Source organism: Chrysemys picta, chromosome 2, assembly GCF_011386835.1.
Source record: "Chrysemys picta bellii isolate R12L10 chromosome 2, ASM1138683v2, whole genome shotgun sequence".
Taxonomy (NCBI): Eukaryota; Metazoa; Chordata; order Testudines; family Emydidae; genus Chrysemys; species Chrysemys picta.
In genome coordinates this window covers 271778636-271793640 of record NC_088792.1, presented here as the reverse complement: position 1 = coordinate 271793640, position 15005 = coordinate 271778636, and the positions used below count along the sequence as shown (strand labels likewise).

The window sequence follows — 15005 nt, the reverse complement described above, 5'->3', positions numbered from 1 at the left end:
CACCACAGGAAGGAAGTAGAGAAGAGAGGCAGGCTAATGGAGCCAGAAGCAAGAAGGATCCCTGGGTGGAGAGATTTCTTCCCTTTCCTCTGCACAGGAGAAACTGATGCTGTAAATGGTGCGGTGCATGCCTGGTTAAGGGTGAGGAGCAGAGCAATGTAAATAAATGACGCTGGTGTTTAACAACAGAAGGTCTCCGAACAGTCTGTGTAGAGAGAGCAGAAGACAGGAGCTGGACCTTGCCCTGTTAGAGCTGGCAAAACTGTTCACTTTAGGCTAGTGCTGATACAGACTAACACAGGTACCACTCTGAAACCTGTTACCTTGATCTGCTAACACATGTTAAAAGTACACTAGGATTGGAACACATTAGCGAACATGTTAAAAACACCCTCTTTTCCTCATGTAAACAGGGCCTCTAAGTATAATTTAAAAGTTGCAGCATGGGCAAGCCCCACGACACATATTCTAATTCCAGAGGTTGGGTCTATTAACTTGTCATCATGACGTGTTTTTCCCCCCCCAGGGCATGTCTTCACTGCATGATCAGCAGCTGGGTCTGAGCTCTTGGGTTAGCCTAGCTTGGGTGTGAGCAGCCACACTGCAAAGGTCTACCTGAGTTCCCATATCCTCACTGGTGCTGCGCTCCCCGAGTGTGCCGCTAGGACTTCTAGGAGCATATCCCATGGCTCTTTGGGTGCAACAAGCTGGGCCGCTCGATGATTCTTTCCAGTGAACTGTGGGAGAACCTGTCTGTCCTTCTGGACACTGGATGACTATCAGCACTCAGCAGGGCCGCCCAGAGGCTACAGGGGGCCTGGGGCAAAGCGGGGGAGCTGTGACGCTTGTACTCACCCAGTGGCGGTCCGGGTCTTCGGCGGCATTTCGTCAGGGAGGGGGGAGGGGGGGAGAGGGGAGGGCCTTCAGTCGCTCCGCGTCTTCAGCAGCACTGAAGGGCCCCCTGCCGCCGAAATGCCGTCGAAAACCTGGACCGCCGCCGGGCCAGGGCTTGCGGGGCCCCGGGGCAAATTGCCCCACTTGCCTCTGGGCGGCCCTGGCATTCAGGTGGGTTAGCCATGTCCACACTGCAGAGTGAGCAAGTTACCAGCCCAAGCCCTCACTAGGGCTTTAGCCCACAGCTCCTACTGGGCCAGCTAGTCTGGCTTTAAAGCACCGGTAAAGTCTGGTCAGAGTTTGTGTGTGTGGAAGATGGGGCCTTTCCCTGTGTGTTGGCCCTAAGTTAACTCTGCAGTGAAGCCATACCCTCAGTGGGGTACAGGGCTCGAGATAACTGGTTGAACTGGTAGCATGGCAAAAGATGAGGGTGGGTGTCATTTCCCAGGTCATTAGGTGCACATGCAGTGGATCAGAAGTTGTGATTAGACAGTGCTCATTTCTGTGCATGGTTCTACTTGTAACCTTCATTTTTACTTCTGGCTGCACAGAAAGCCAGAGTAAAGGGTAGGCTGACACATCAGTTTTAGCTTTATTCTTTGAAATTACTCCATTGCTCTGTACTTTCTTGAATTTTCCTATTGCCACAAGCCACTCTGTGGCAATGGAGTTTGTTTTGCTCAGGGAGTTTTTATACAGGCAAGCAACTAAAGCCTCTCTTCCTTGCCTTTCTAGCTTCCTGTGGCTCTGGGTTTGGCAGTCCGTGTGTGGAGTTTGTGGCCAGTAACAAGGGTATATTTGCTTGCTTGTGAGCCTGTCTCACCTCTTTGCTACACTGCAACAACACAGCATTCAATGCCCACCAGGAGAAAAGCAGACACAGTTGTTGGTTACACTGTGGCCCATCAGCTGGTCCTTACATTTGTTTGGAAGCATGGCTGGCATCAGGCAACTGCAATTCTTGTGGTCATGGGAGGCCCCTAAAAATAAAGGTGGAATTTGTGTTTGCTATCAATACTGAAATTTACATAACAGGCCTGATTTTCACTGCACCCTAGCCAGCAAGAAAATCCAAAGACCCCAGTTCATTTGGGGGTATCAAGAATGGAAGACAGAACAGGGTGGACTGGTTTTGCCCCAAGGCAAACTTCTCTGGAAGCTCAAAATTTGACCATGCTCAGAATATGAATCAGAGATTTTCAGGCCAGAAGGAACCATTAAGATCACCTCATCTGACCTCTTGCATGATAGAAGTCATAGAATTCCTTCACTGATCCCAGTACTCTGTGGCTGAAGCAGAAATTGCTGTTAGAACAGTCTCCAATCTTGATTTAAAGACTTCAAATGATTGAAGAAGGTGCCAATTATTTCCTGTTCTGTAAAAACTTCTTGTTATTCCATTGGTTTCTGGTATTTTTTTTTTCTTTCTTTCTTTCTTATTTTTTTTTTTTGGTGCGTGTGTGTGCAACTACAGGCACTCTGTCTATTTTTACCCTTTTAGAAAACACTGAAATAAATTTGTTAGTCTCTAAGGTGCCACAAGTACTCCTGTTCTTTTTTTAAGAGAGAATGGAGATTTTCAAGCAACAAGCATCAGACAAGGACATGTCAATACAAGGATAACAGAATATCTCCAAGTAACCTTTTGTTATATCCATACAATTGAAATCTGACAGTAAAATGCAATTCAAGGTCCACTTGTTTTGCCGTATTAGATAAAACTATGGAAAGATTATCTTGGTTAGCAACAACAACTCTGCAAACAGCCACCACACAGATGTGTACTGGAATATTCAAAGCCCTTTCTAGCGCTTTTCCAAAGTATGACACAGTTCCACACTGGTAAACACTTCCAGCATAGAGAGCCTGAAAGACCAAAACACTCGCTTCAAAACCATTCCTCATAAGCTGTGCTCAGTAGAAATAAAAACCCAAACACTCTCCACAGCCTATGCCCATCCGGCCTTTGCTTCTCAGAAAGGGAAGGACCTGCAGGCCCCATCAGCACTCGGGACTTCAATGGCAAGTCCAGTAACAGCCACCTGAAAACAAACCCGATGTGGTGAGTGTCTATAGGAGGCTGAGGGTCTAATAGGAGGCTGAAAGATTAAGCTCCCTGATGTGATCACCAAAATGTATGTTGAGCATCCAACTGATGTGATTTCTTTTCTCTTTAAAACTGATGGTCAAAGTTCTCTTGATCCACAGACCTACAGCCAGGGCAAGTGCACTGCAAATTCCCCCATCTCTATGTTGCTGCACCCACAGGCCTCATCATCTCAAGGGGTGGGGTGGGATGGGAATTCAAATCTTCATGGGTTAATGTCTCTTCCTTGCGTTCCCCTTTTTTGAGCACATGATGATCACTAGATAGCCATAGTCACATTTAATAAAATAAAAAGAAACCAGAGAGTTAACTCTTACCGAACATTTCTTTTATTGCTGCTTTCAAGCAGACACTCCCTGGCCTGCCATTTCCCACCCCACAATCTGTTTCTGCACTCACTGCTAGGGCTTAGCCAGACTTCATCCCGGAGAGGAAATTGGGAAGACAATTACTAGTCTGAGACGCAAAGTAGTTTTATGTACTCCATCATGCTCCTTGGAAGGGAAGGACGGTCCAGGGGACTTGGGAGACCCAGCTTCAGTTCCTTGCTACACCACGACTTCCTGTGTGACCCTGCACAAGCCTCACTCTCCCCATCTGTAAAATGGGGACAATAGTACTTCGCCACCTCACAGAGGCTTTGTGAGGTACTCAAATACTACGTGATGGAGGCCATAATAAGATATGTTACCCCAGCCTGTGGGACAGACACCCACATAGTACCTCTTTCCTACTTGCACCAGACAACAGGGTCTATTAGGCCTGGTTTACACACACAGTTACACCCGTGTAATTACAGATATGATTTTTAAACAGGTGTGTGATGGGGCGAATCAGCCCCGCACTGGTATGGCGGGGGTTAATCCTTCCCTCCTAGCAGAAGAAGCCCCACCCCTGAGGCTCTGCCGGGCATGCTCCACCTGTAAGTCAGATATAAAAGCCTGCAGAGTTGCTTAGTCAGGGCTGACCACCAGGGAAGGAGGACACTCGGTGGAGATTCCAGCCCGGGAGCCGCTTCTGCCCGACTGCAGAAACCAGAGAGTCTGAAGCCCAGATCAGAGACCCGTTGCCCACAACTAGTCGACAGGAGTCGGAGTCCCAACAAGTTACCTGCGCCAAGGAGGTTGGAGACCCCGACGATTAACGGACCCCGGCTTCAGGACACATGGTAGGAAGTGGCACAGGGGGTGGAGTGAGTGGTACCTCACACCTGAAGAAGGTCAGAGTGTTGCAGAAGGATCCCTGCTGACTGGGTGGTGACCACGCTCACTGCTGACAGGACCCTGGGCCAGGACCCGGTTGAGAGGGAGGGGATGGGTCCCCCTACCACCTCTGCTGCCACCCACCCCTAGGTGGCGGCCTTCTTTGACTCTGGTCACTAGGCCACATAACCCTGACCCCTAGAGCAATTGTATTGACTCTGGCCACTAGGTTGAATAGCCCTGACTTCAAGGGCGCCTTGTAGGGACTCCAGCCGCTAGGCCGCATTACCCCACCAGAGGAGGGGAATTAGATGGACTCTGGCCATTGGGCCGCACTGCCCTAGAGGCGCCTCATATGGACTCCGGCCACTAGGCCACATTAGCCAACTAGGGAAGGGGAAGTAGATGGACTCTGGCCCTTGGGTCACCCTGTGCTAACTACAGAGGGGTTTAGAACACGGACTTGGGCGTAGAGAGGCTGTGTTACCTCCCGCCCCCTTGACTTAAGGGGCCATCAAGATACTAGCCCCGCCACAAGATGCAACTTTGTGTGTGGACACTCTTAAGCTGATTTAAACCTGGCTAAATGCAAGCTAACCTGATATAACCCATTTGAAGCTAACGTAAGTGTGTCAATGCAGGGGTTTGCACCAGTTTTACTCAATTGGTTTTTAAACAGATTTAAGTTAAACCAGTGCAACTTCTGCGTGTAGACAAGCCCTTAGGTCTACGGGCTCCTCTGCAAGAGCCCTGTATCGGGGCCAGGCAAAATGTCCCAGCCAAAGCTCTGGAAGAGTACTTCACTCAAGCCAAGTCTACCCCCAGTTTTTGAACAGGTATAACTATGTCAGCAAGTGGTGGGATTTTTTTTTTATCCATATTGTTATAGTACAACTCCTAGCATAGATAGTGTTATACCTGTGTAAAAGGTGCTGGATGCCATTATAACTGCATCCACATTACAGGGGTTAATAGTTCATACCAGGATAGTAAAACCAGCACCACTTTTTGAGTGTAGACAAAGCCTAAGGCACCATGTCTTCGAAGGCTCTGAGAGACCAAGAGTTAGAGCACCACCAAGAGTTAAAATATCAATGTGGGTCACGTTCTTCACCCAGAACAGTCATTCACCTCCGAGCAAAATGAGTGCAAGTGACAGCACCAAGTCCAAGGCAATGGGGAATCAAGCGCTGTGCATTAAGGTAGAATTCCACCCGGTAGGCGTATAATTGTAACACCTCTTCAGTTACTGACACAGGAATAATTGTGTCGCTCTCACTTTTCCCCCTTTAAAGCTGTTTGGGTTCCGCATTTCGTTCAGCTGGGACAGTGAACCTGGCTTTCATTTTCTGTTTTCCACAATCCAGCACAGTATTATCGTCAAGTCATTTGGCACCAACATGAGCATCATTCGGAGTGGAAAAGCAGGGACCCTGCTCTGAGCTCCACCGAAAGACTGTGGATAAAGAGAACTAGCTTGAAACTAACAAACACCGCAAAAACCATAGACTGCTCATCCTTGACAGGAACAGTCTTGGCATGTCTGGAATGTGTCAAACCACAGGGAAACCACTTCTGTTCATATTAGTTTTTGTGAAATCCTCTTTTTTTTTTTTTTTTTTTTAAACAAAAATTAACATTCTAGGCCTCAGCTACTCGGCAGTGTCCCTTTAAGATTGTCTTTTGCTTTGAAATGTAACTTATCAGTCGAACCCCAGATACATTTGTATATTTGACTGTTGCATCCTTTTCCTTTGAACTCCCAGACCGATAAATGCACAGCCCCCACAATTGGCCAACCCAGTTTCCTCTCCCCGTGGTTTTCGTTCCCAGGTTCTGGGAAGATAAAAGCCCTAGCAGGCTTGCTGCCCTACCTACCCCACTCTGACTGATAATTCTACACTAAAAAACAATTATCAAGCTTTGCCAGAGCAACCACAATGTGATTCAACCATGCCCAGAGTACAGTATATCTTTCGATACTCATTAGAACATTCTCTAGGTCTTCGAGTCCTGGTATTACCCTGCCATGTCCTGAGCTATCCTTTGGCCTTGTCTAAGCCAGTCTTTTTGCCCTAAAATTTCCCACTGTTGCTACCATGAGCACAGTGCCACCACGGGCAGCAATGATGCGTGCCTGTTTGTAGGCAGGGCTCTAGTGGCTACTGGCATTTTAGACACCACTTGGTCTAGCCTTGCTCTGAGCAGCATTAGATAACCTGGTGGTTGATATGCCAGTGGCTGGTCCAGGTTGGCACTTTCATCCAGACCTGCAGTGGGTGAAATGTTGGGGGGAAAAGAAGGTACAGACAGCCTTGGATCCACTTGTTTGGTGACGTGAGTTTCACAGAGGAATGGAAGGAAGACGCTGTGTGTATTAGGCCTTGTCTCCACACAAACTTGCACCGGCTTAGTTAAACCCGTTCAAACCCTTACGTGGGCACACTCTCATATTTCAATGGAAGAGTGTCGTCTTGTAGCTCAGCTTAAATTTGCTCCTCATCAACTTAAACAAGCCACTCAAACACAAATTAGGTGTCCACACGAGAGTTTGCACTGGCTTAACTACATTGGATTAACGCCACACTTTTAGTTCAACTGCAACTCTGAGGAGATAAGCCCTAGGGGTCCAAAAGGAAAGGTGGGAGTGACACCACTTGAGGTACTCCATGACAGCCAAATCCAACTTCCATTGACTTCAATGGAACTTAATATGGAAAGGGTGCCTCATCATGCTGCTGCCACCTGGCCCCTGGTCATATCTTTCCTTAGATGGCTTCTTTTTCTCCTGGCGCTTCACCTTCCGGTCTCCTTGGCTTAAATCTTCACTAGAGGGAGATGACTATTTGCACTCTGAGGCTCAGGCATAGCACCATAGAAATCCTGGGGAGATGTTTTAGAACATAAGAACGGCCATACTGGGTCAGACCAAAGGTTCATCTAACCCAGTATCCTGGCTTCCGACAGTGGCCAATGCCAGGTGCCCCAGAGGGAATGAACAGAACAGGAAATCATCAAGTGATCCATCCCGTCTCCCATTCCCAGCTTTTGGAAACAGAGGCTAGGGACACCATCCCTGCCCATCCTGGCTAATAGCCATTGATGGACCTATCCTCCTTGAATTTTTCTAGTTCTTTTTTGAACCCGGTTAGTGTCTTGGCCTTCACAACATCATCTGGCAAGAAATTCCACAGGTTGCCACAGAAGATCCATTAATTGGAATTTCCAACGTTTTAGATTCTTCATCATGGGTTTCCTTAGCCATGGAGTTGCATGAGGAATAATAAGTACCATAAACCACAGGTAAAGAGGTTCTGAGAACTGTTTAAAGAGCAGAAATACAAGTCCCATGTGCAGGGCAGAAGACAAAAATAGTTATCTGAACCATGCTCCAGTTAGTGCTAGAAAGGAATGTCCCAAATGGTCTTTGGTTCTCCATATGACTGTTTCTGCTGCTGCTACCTTAATTTGTATACAAAAATTCTAGCTGGAGGTAACGGTTCTCTCAGAAAAAAGGTGAGAAGTTTTTTTGGCTGTCAGTGGTGGAATGGGTTTCACTGCTGTATAATGTGGCAAAATTCCTCTCGTCATTGAAGCAATATATTGCAGTACATTAAAAGCCTTCATTATTCCCAATGCTTTGCTCACTGTTCCTTGGGGTCAGCATATGATGCAAGTCCTCCAAAAATTCCCAGCATCCGGAAGCCTGAAACTGAATGGAAAATGATCAGGTGAGTACATTTGCTGTCAAGATTCACCGTTAATAAACAAGGCACAAAATTAGCAGGCAGAGGGTAGAATATTAGGAAGGGACACTGTGCCAACTTGAAAAGAAGCTTTTAGGACCGCTACAATTACAAGCAACAGCTACAATTTCCGTAACAGAAAACTTAGTAAAAGCCAATGATTTTTTTCTACTTTTTCAATGTGTTCATTTGACAGCAGTTTGTGAATAGTCAGTTTCCCTGTTTTCCCCTGCATGTCAGGGAAGACTACTTACAAAACATTAACAGAGAAGCAGAACAATTTTTAAAGGTTTGGGTTAAAAAAAAATAATAATACAGGCCATACTATTTAAAAGGCTGCCTTATCAGAAAAACAATTCTTGAAATTAGGGAAATTTAAAACTTGCTTCATTTCCCAAAGCTCTCAGATCTAAAAAATGCAAGTGGACAGCGTCCCCTTTAAACTCTAACCCTTTCGCTTTCAGAATCTAACAGCATAAGCACAGTAATCAGTTCAATACAGTGTATCTGGCTTCATGGAAATAAACTTCCTCTGCACTGGTGAGCATGGTATGAATGCTTTTGTTATATAATGCTCTGCACTTGTATTAGGCTTTTATCTAAGGAACTCAGCAAACTTAATGACCATTAACACTTACAACCCCACAATGCTGTACAGTAGTGAGTAGAATACCTGGCTTACAGATGTGTAACTGAGATAGAGGTTGAGGGATGATACTGATCAGCAGACCACACTTCCTCCTGTTCTTAATCCAGAACTCAGTTAATCACATTATCTTTCAGGGCCTGATCCTTCTCCCTTTGAAGTACAGGGGAATTTGGCCACTGACTTCATTGGGAGCAAGACCAGGCTATTAACAAGCTGTTACTGCCATCAGACTTCTCTTCTTCAGAGTGGTGGGAAATGTCCAGTCTACTGACACAAGAGGCACAGACCAATGTCACAGCTGAACAGGTCATCTAGACTGGCATTTCAGCTCCAACAGTGGTCGAAGCAGCAGCGTCAGAGGAGAGTGTGAAAATCACACAGTGCACCCAATGATGCAATGTTTCACAAGTGGGGTGGCTTACAGGGGAGAGGGAAAAAACCTGCATCTGAAATCCACACTCCAAGGCCATTTGGGGAGACAGCTCTTTGGTGCTCCTAACAGTGAATCTGATGACATTAACGCTCTGTTTCTTGTTCCCATTCCCCTACCCTCTGTCTACTCAACCCTAACCCTAACCTACTCAACACCGTGAGCTCCTCAGGGCAAAGGCTGGATTCTCTTCTGGAAGACACCTATCACACTGTGGGCACTACCATAAACAACCAACCGCCTGCCTGCAACTGTTACGAAAGTGCCCTTTAACTCCACTGGAAAGCACTGAAGAAGTGGAGATTTTTTGGATGGACAGTCAGAACGTGTTAAAATTGTGATGCTTTCAGACAGGTTAGGAAATGCTGTAACGGCCCATCTATACTATGTACAGTAACAGCGTCAGGGGACAGTCACACTCCCCTCCCACTGTTATGTTTGCAGTGCGGGTGGTATTTCCCACCCAAGTCACATCCCTGTGGCAGTGAATTCTAGGAAAACATAACCAGGGTACCATTTTAAGAATGTTTTATCCCCCAACTATATAGACTGCCAAAAATGAAACAGAGTGAATATGCTGAAGGCAGTGCAGTATCCCTACTAACTTGCAGGTGTGGTTTCTTCATGGTCCTCTCCCCATTCCTCATACTGAAAAGGATGCTTGAGCAGCACTTCCAATCTGGTCAAAATAATGTGATTATGTGGCTGAGAGAGACAGGAAATGACCAACACTCCTAAAAGGATGGAAATTAGCCAGTTTTTTGTTTTGTTTTTAGTCATTGCAAGGTAGTTACTTCTTAAAAGAATCTGCACAAACAGTGACCCAATCGCCACATGAATCGGAGGGGAATGTAAGATGAGAATTATTGATCTGTCCAAGGTCGCACAGCAGGTTAGTGGTAGAGGTGGGAACAAAATCCAGGTCTGCTGACTCACACCACCTCCCTCTTTTCCATTTGTGATGGCCAAGGTCACAAGCCAGGAGAGCTTACCGAGGGATACAATTACCCTTGTAGCACTGAACAAAACCCGTATTTCTCCTCTTACGCCAAACGCTGAAAGTCTCCAGTTCTCCCCCTCCCCCCCACCCCCCCAGGAGTGGATCATGACCAGCAAACAAGTTTTTAAAGGGGTTAAATTGTGTCTACAGCAGGAAAAAAGGCCATGTTTGAAAACATGTTAGCTAACACATTTTCTAAGATGGCCTGTTTTCCTAGATTTGGCCTACACTTGAAAGTTATCAGCGTAGCTCTGTCTATCAGGCATGTGTAAAAACGATACTCCTGAGCAACACAACAAAAACCTCCGTGTAGACACAGCTAAGTCAACAGAAGAATGTTTCTGTTGACCAAGGAGGTGGTGTTCCTACAATTTTTTTTGTCAGTGTTGGCTGCAGCTACACTCCAGGGCTATGCTGGCATAGCTAAACCAATATAGTCTCTGTGGCATAATCATCCCCAGAGTCCACACAGGGCTTTTCCCAGGATTCTTAGGACTTGTCCACACAAAGATTTTGCACTGCTTTAACTGTATTAGCAGGAGTATTTTATGAAAGACACAGGAGGTAACTATCCTGCTCTACTTGCCACTGGTGAGGCCTCAGCTGGAGTAGTGTGTCCAATTCTGGCCACCACAATTTAGGAAGCTTGTGGACAAATTGGAAAGAGTCCAGAGGAGAGAAACAAAAACGATAAAAGGTTTAGAAAACCTGATTTATGAGGAAAGGTTGAAAAAACTGGGAATGTTTAGTCTTGAGAAAAGATGACTGAGGAAGGGGACCTGATAACATATCTTCCAATCTGGATAAGTTAATGGCTATTAGCCAGGATGGGCAGGGATGCAAACCCATGCTCTGAAGCACAGGTCTCAAACTCGCAGCCCGTGGGCCATCTCCCAAACTCCCTCACAGAGCCTGCACCTCCACCCCCTCCTGTCCCCAAACTCCCTCCCAGAGCCTGCAACCCCACCCCCTCCTCCTGCACCCTCACCCGCTGCCCCACCCCAGAGCTGCACCCAGCACCTAAACTCCATCCCAGAGCCTGCACCCCAGACTCCCTCACAGAGCCCAATCTCTCACCCCTTCTGCACCCAAACTCCCACCCAGAGCCTGCACCCCAATCCCCTACCCCAGGCCTCCTCCCCCACCCAAGCTCCCTCCCAAAGCCTTAGGCAGGTGGGGGGCGGAGTTTTTTGGGGGGCAGATTCTGGGCAGCATGAGTGACCATTATTGGCCTGCTGGGAGGATTTGAGGACTAGCACTGGCCCTAAGATAAATTTAGTTTGAGACCCCTGCTCTGAAGTGTCCCTACCTCTGTTTGCCAGAAGCTGGGAATGGGCGACAGGCGGTGGATCACTTGATGATTACCTGTTCCGTTCATTCCCTCTGAAGCACCTGACATTGGCCACTGTCGGAAGACAGGATACTGGGTTAGACAGACCACTGGTCTGACCCAGTATGGCTGTTCGTATGTTCAGGGCTGTTATAAAGAGGACCGTGATCAATTGTTCTCCACATCCACTGTAGGTAGGACAAAGATGTAATGGGCTTAATCTGCAGCAAGGGAAATTTAGGTTAGAAATTAGGAAAAACTTTCTAACTCTAAGGGTAGTTAAGCTCTGGAATAGGCTCCCAAGGGAGGTTGTGGAGTCCACATCATTGGAAGCATTTAAAAACAAATTGAACACACACATCACAGGGATGGTCTAGGTTTACTTGGTCCTGCCACAGGGCAGGGGGGCAGGACTTGAAGTCCCTTCCAGCCCCACATTTCTAGGATTCTCTATTGGTTTGAAACCCATATAAAGTGGTACAACCCCCTATTATGGATCAGTTACACACCTTTATACCAGCATAGCCATCAATACATAGATTCCAAGGTCAGAAGGGACCATTAGATCTTTGATTCTGAACTCCTGTATAACACAGGTCAATGTATTTCACCTGCTTACCCCATACTGAGCCCAATAACGTGTGTTGGCCAACATCTATGTAACTGCATCCAAACAATGGTCTTAGCAATTTAACTGTATCAGTGAATCACACTCCAACTGAAATTTTTTAATCGGTAAAAAGACTCAGTAGACCCAGCCTTAAAGCCACAGCTAGAAGTGCATTTGGAAATGGCATTTCTCCCCCCACCTTCCTCCCTTGAGCAAGAACTCTGGGTGATACTTTGCAACACTGTAGAAGGTGAAGGACGTTTTCTGTCTGGGAAGCAGTCGAGACTACATAGAAAGGAGCAGAGCAGAATCTGGGCATGTAATTACCAAAGTAGCTACACTATGTTAATTCACTGGATCTGTCTGAAATAATGCACAGTGCAGGTCCATGGAAAAAGAGAAACGCAGACTGTCAAGGGAAATCTGTGAAGGCCTTATGTGAAGTAGTGTCTTGGAGCCAAAGCAAGGGCAGACTTTGCACAGCCATCATCATTTTTAGAACATAATTGAGACCAAACCCCCTCGTCTCCTTCTCTCAGTACGTTACAGTGTAACTGACGGGGCGAGGGAAATTATTCAAAGTTGAACACTGCCATTTTGTTCCTGTTGTGCCTCGGTTATGGCAGCACACCTGGTGGATGAGATCATGCATTTGGTCAGGACTCCCTCCCACACCTGGCATAATGAAGAGAGCTAAGGATAGGGTAAGCTTTTCCCTCTGTTTACGTAACTGGCGCATGGCTAGTGCACTTGTTATCAGTTCCTGAGGGGAGGCAGTACAGTTTAGTGGACAGCGAAGGCTATAACTCTGTTAAGAGCTTTGATAGCTATAAACGTGCAAATGCTAAGCATTATTTGTGTATTGGAGCAGCCTAAGGCTGGGGGGAGGGAGCGGAGCAGACATCATCGGGGGGGGGGGGGGAGGATTGCAAAGAGTCTGGAAGGTGAAGGCAAGTAGCTTTCATGTGACACAGAGAATAAGGGGAAGTGAATGGAGCGGTGCAGCAGAAGAGAAAGATGGTTTATGTGGCAGTGTTTAGGACACACTGTGTGGGAACAAGATGAGAAACAGGAAGACCAGAGAGATCAGTGCAGAGAAGGAGTGTCTCAGCAATGGGGCTGCCCAGGAAAGGGCAGAATCAAAGATGCAAGGGAGATAAAGGAAGAGTACCAACTCCTTGGGTTCCAGGATCTTATTTCTCTGTCAAGCCCTTCTCCCAAAAAAAAATCTATTTGTGGCACTTATATGGCCCCCATTCCCATAGTATCTGTGCACCTCCCCATCTAATATATTTATTATATTACAGGTGGGGCTGGTAGCACTGTCTCTGGTTAAGGTTGCCAGACTCTTCCCATTGTAAGACTCTCTTTTCAGTTGCTAATAACTTTAACCAAGCTGTAACCCTCTGGGCTGAAGTTTTCAACATGGGGTGTCAGCCTCAGTCTGAATATTTGGGGGGGGGGGGAAATCTCAGCCCAAATGGCTCAGCTCTTTATGATAACAAAGCTAGGGGGGAAAAATACAATGTTTTGCCCATGTTAAAAAATTCTGCACAAGCAACCTCAATTCTGGCATTTCCTAATATTTGAGTGTATTGACTTTGCAACCTCAATAACATCCTTTTAATGGAGGCTTTTTGAGTGTAGCAGCAACTGTGTATTAGGGGAGTGCTAGGACTCAGACACTAAAGATACATCTACACGGCAACTGGGAGCAAGCCTCCTAGGCCGGGGTAGCCAGACTCATGCTAGCAGGCTAAAAATAACAGCGTGCACGTTGCAGCACAAGTGGGGGCTTGGCCTGGCCACCCAGACTCAGACCGAGCTGGCCCGAGCCACAATGCGCAAACCACTATTCTTAGTGCACTAGCTGAAGCCCGCTAGCACTTGTCTCTTGATCCAGGCTGGGAGGCGCCTTCCCAGTTGCAGTATAGGTGTAGCCTAAGTGACTTCCCAATGTCAGTATCAGCAGAACAGGGACTTGCCCCAAGATCTGCCAAGTCCCAGGCTAGTACCCGAACACTGGAACATCCTTCCTCCCTAGGCTTCTTGCACCTTCCATCTCCCCACACCCGGGAGCATTTAAAGAGGGATTCCACTGCCCGCCAGTGTCAAGAGAAACTGAGGGTGTATCTACACTGCAGTTAGATACCTGCAGCCGGTCCATGCCAGCTGACTCAGGCTAAGGGGCTCGGCTTAAGGGGCTTCTTAATTGCAGTGTAGTTATCCGGGATCAGGCTGCAGCCTGGGCTCTGGCACCCTCCCACCTCACAGGGTCTTAGACCCTGGGCTTCAGCCAGAGTGTCTACACTGCAACTAAACAGCCCCTAAGCCTGAGCCCCGTGAGCCCATGTCAGCTGACATGGACCAGCCAGGGGGTTTTAACTGCAGCATAGACATACCCTAAGGATCCCTGCCCTTCTGCTCCCGCCGGCTGCCAGCCACTCGGTGTTCCATGCCTGTTTGTCCCAGCCCCTCATTTGAGCTCTCCCACTCGGTGCCCTGAATAGATGGAGGAGGCAAGCGTTGGGGATCAGAGGGAGACAGGGCACAGCAGATGCACAGACCAGGGGAAAGAAGGGCTAGTTTGGAGCCACCGCAAGCAGCAGCCCTGCTGTTGGCTGGATGCAGGCCCTCACCCGCCACAGCGTCCATAGTAGCCTTCCCAAAACACTACAGAGGTGAGAACTGGTCAGTTTCCTGCACAGCTAAAAGCAGGCGCAGGCAACTGATAAAAACATGTCTGTTCCTGGCCTTTGCGTGTGTCACAGATGGGGTGGAATATTCCGTGCTTTCCATATTCGCCCACATTCACAAGTTATCTGGCCTGAGCTATCAGCAAAAGCCCTGCAAAAACATTCGACAGGGTTCAACTACCAGGCAGTTTGTAACGGAGCTGTTCTAGAGAAAAATACAACGTTATCACAGTTACTGTTGCCCCAATGCAATTAGTCATACCTGATAGAGAGATAGGAACCTTCTCAGGGCACAGCCGGCTCTGCAGCGTCGGTAACAGATGAAGTCAAAAGGAAAACAT

At 47.4% G+C, this 15005-nt stretch overlaps 1 long non-coding RNA gene across 1 annotated transcript in view; it reads right to left on the bottom strand.

The window, feature by feature from the left end:
* Positions 1 to 1193: 1193 nt before the first annotated feature.
* Positions 1194 to 15005, bottom strand: part of LOC101946648 (uncharacterized) — a 224374-nt gene continuing 210562 nt past the window's right edge. Inside the window, exon 5 of the long non-coding RNA XR_002888332.3 lies at positions 1194 to 7915. This is a non-coding gene — a long non-coding RNA (uncharacterized LOC101946648). The remainder of the gene's footprint in view (positions 7916 to 15005) is intronic.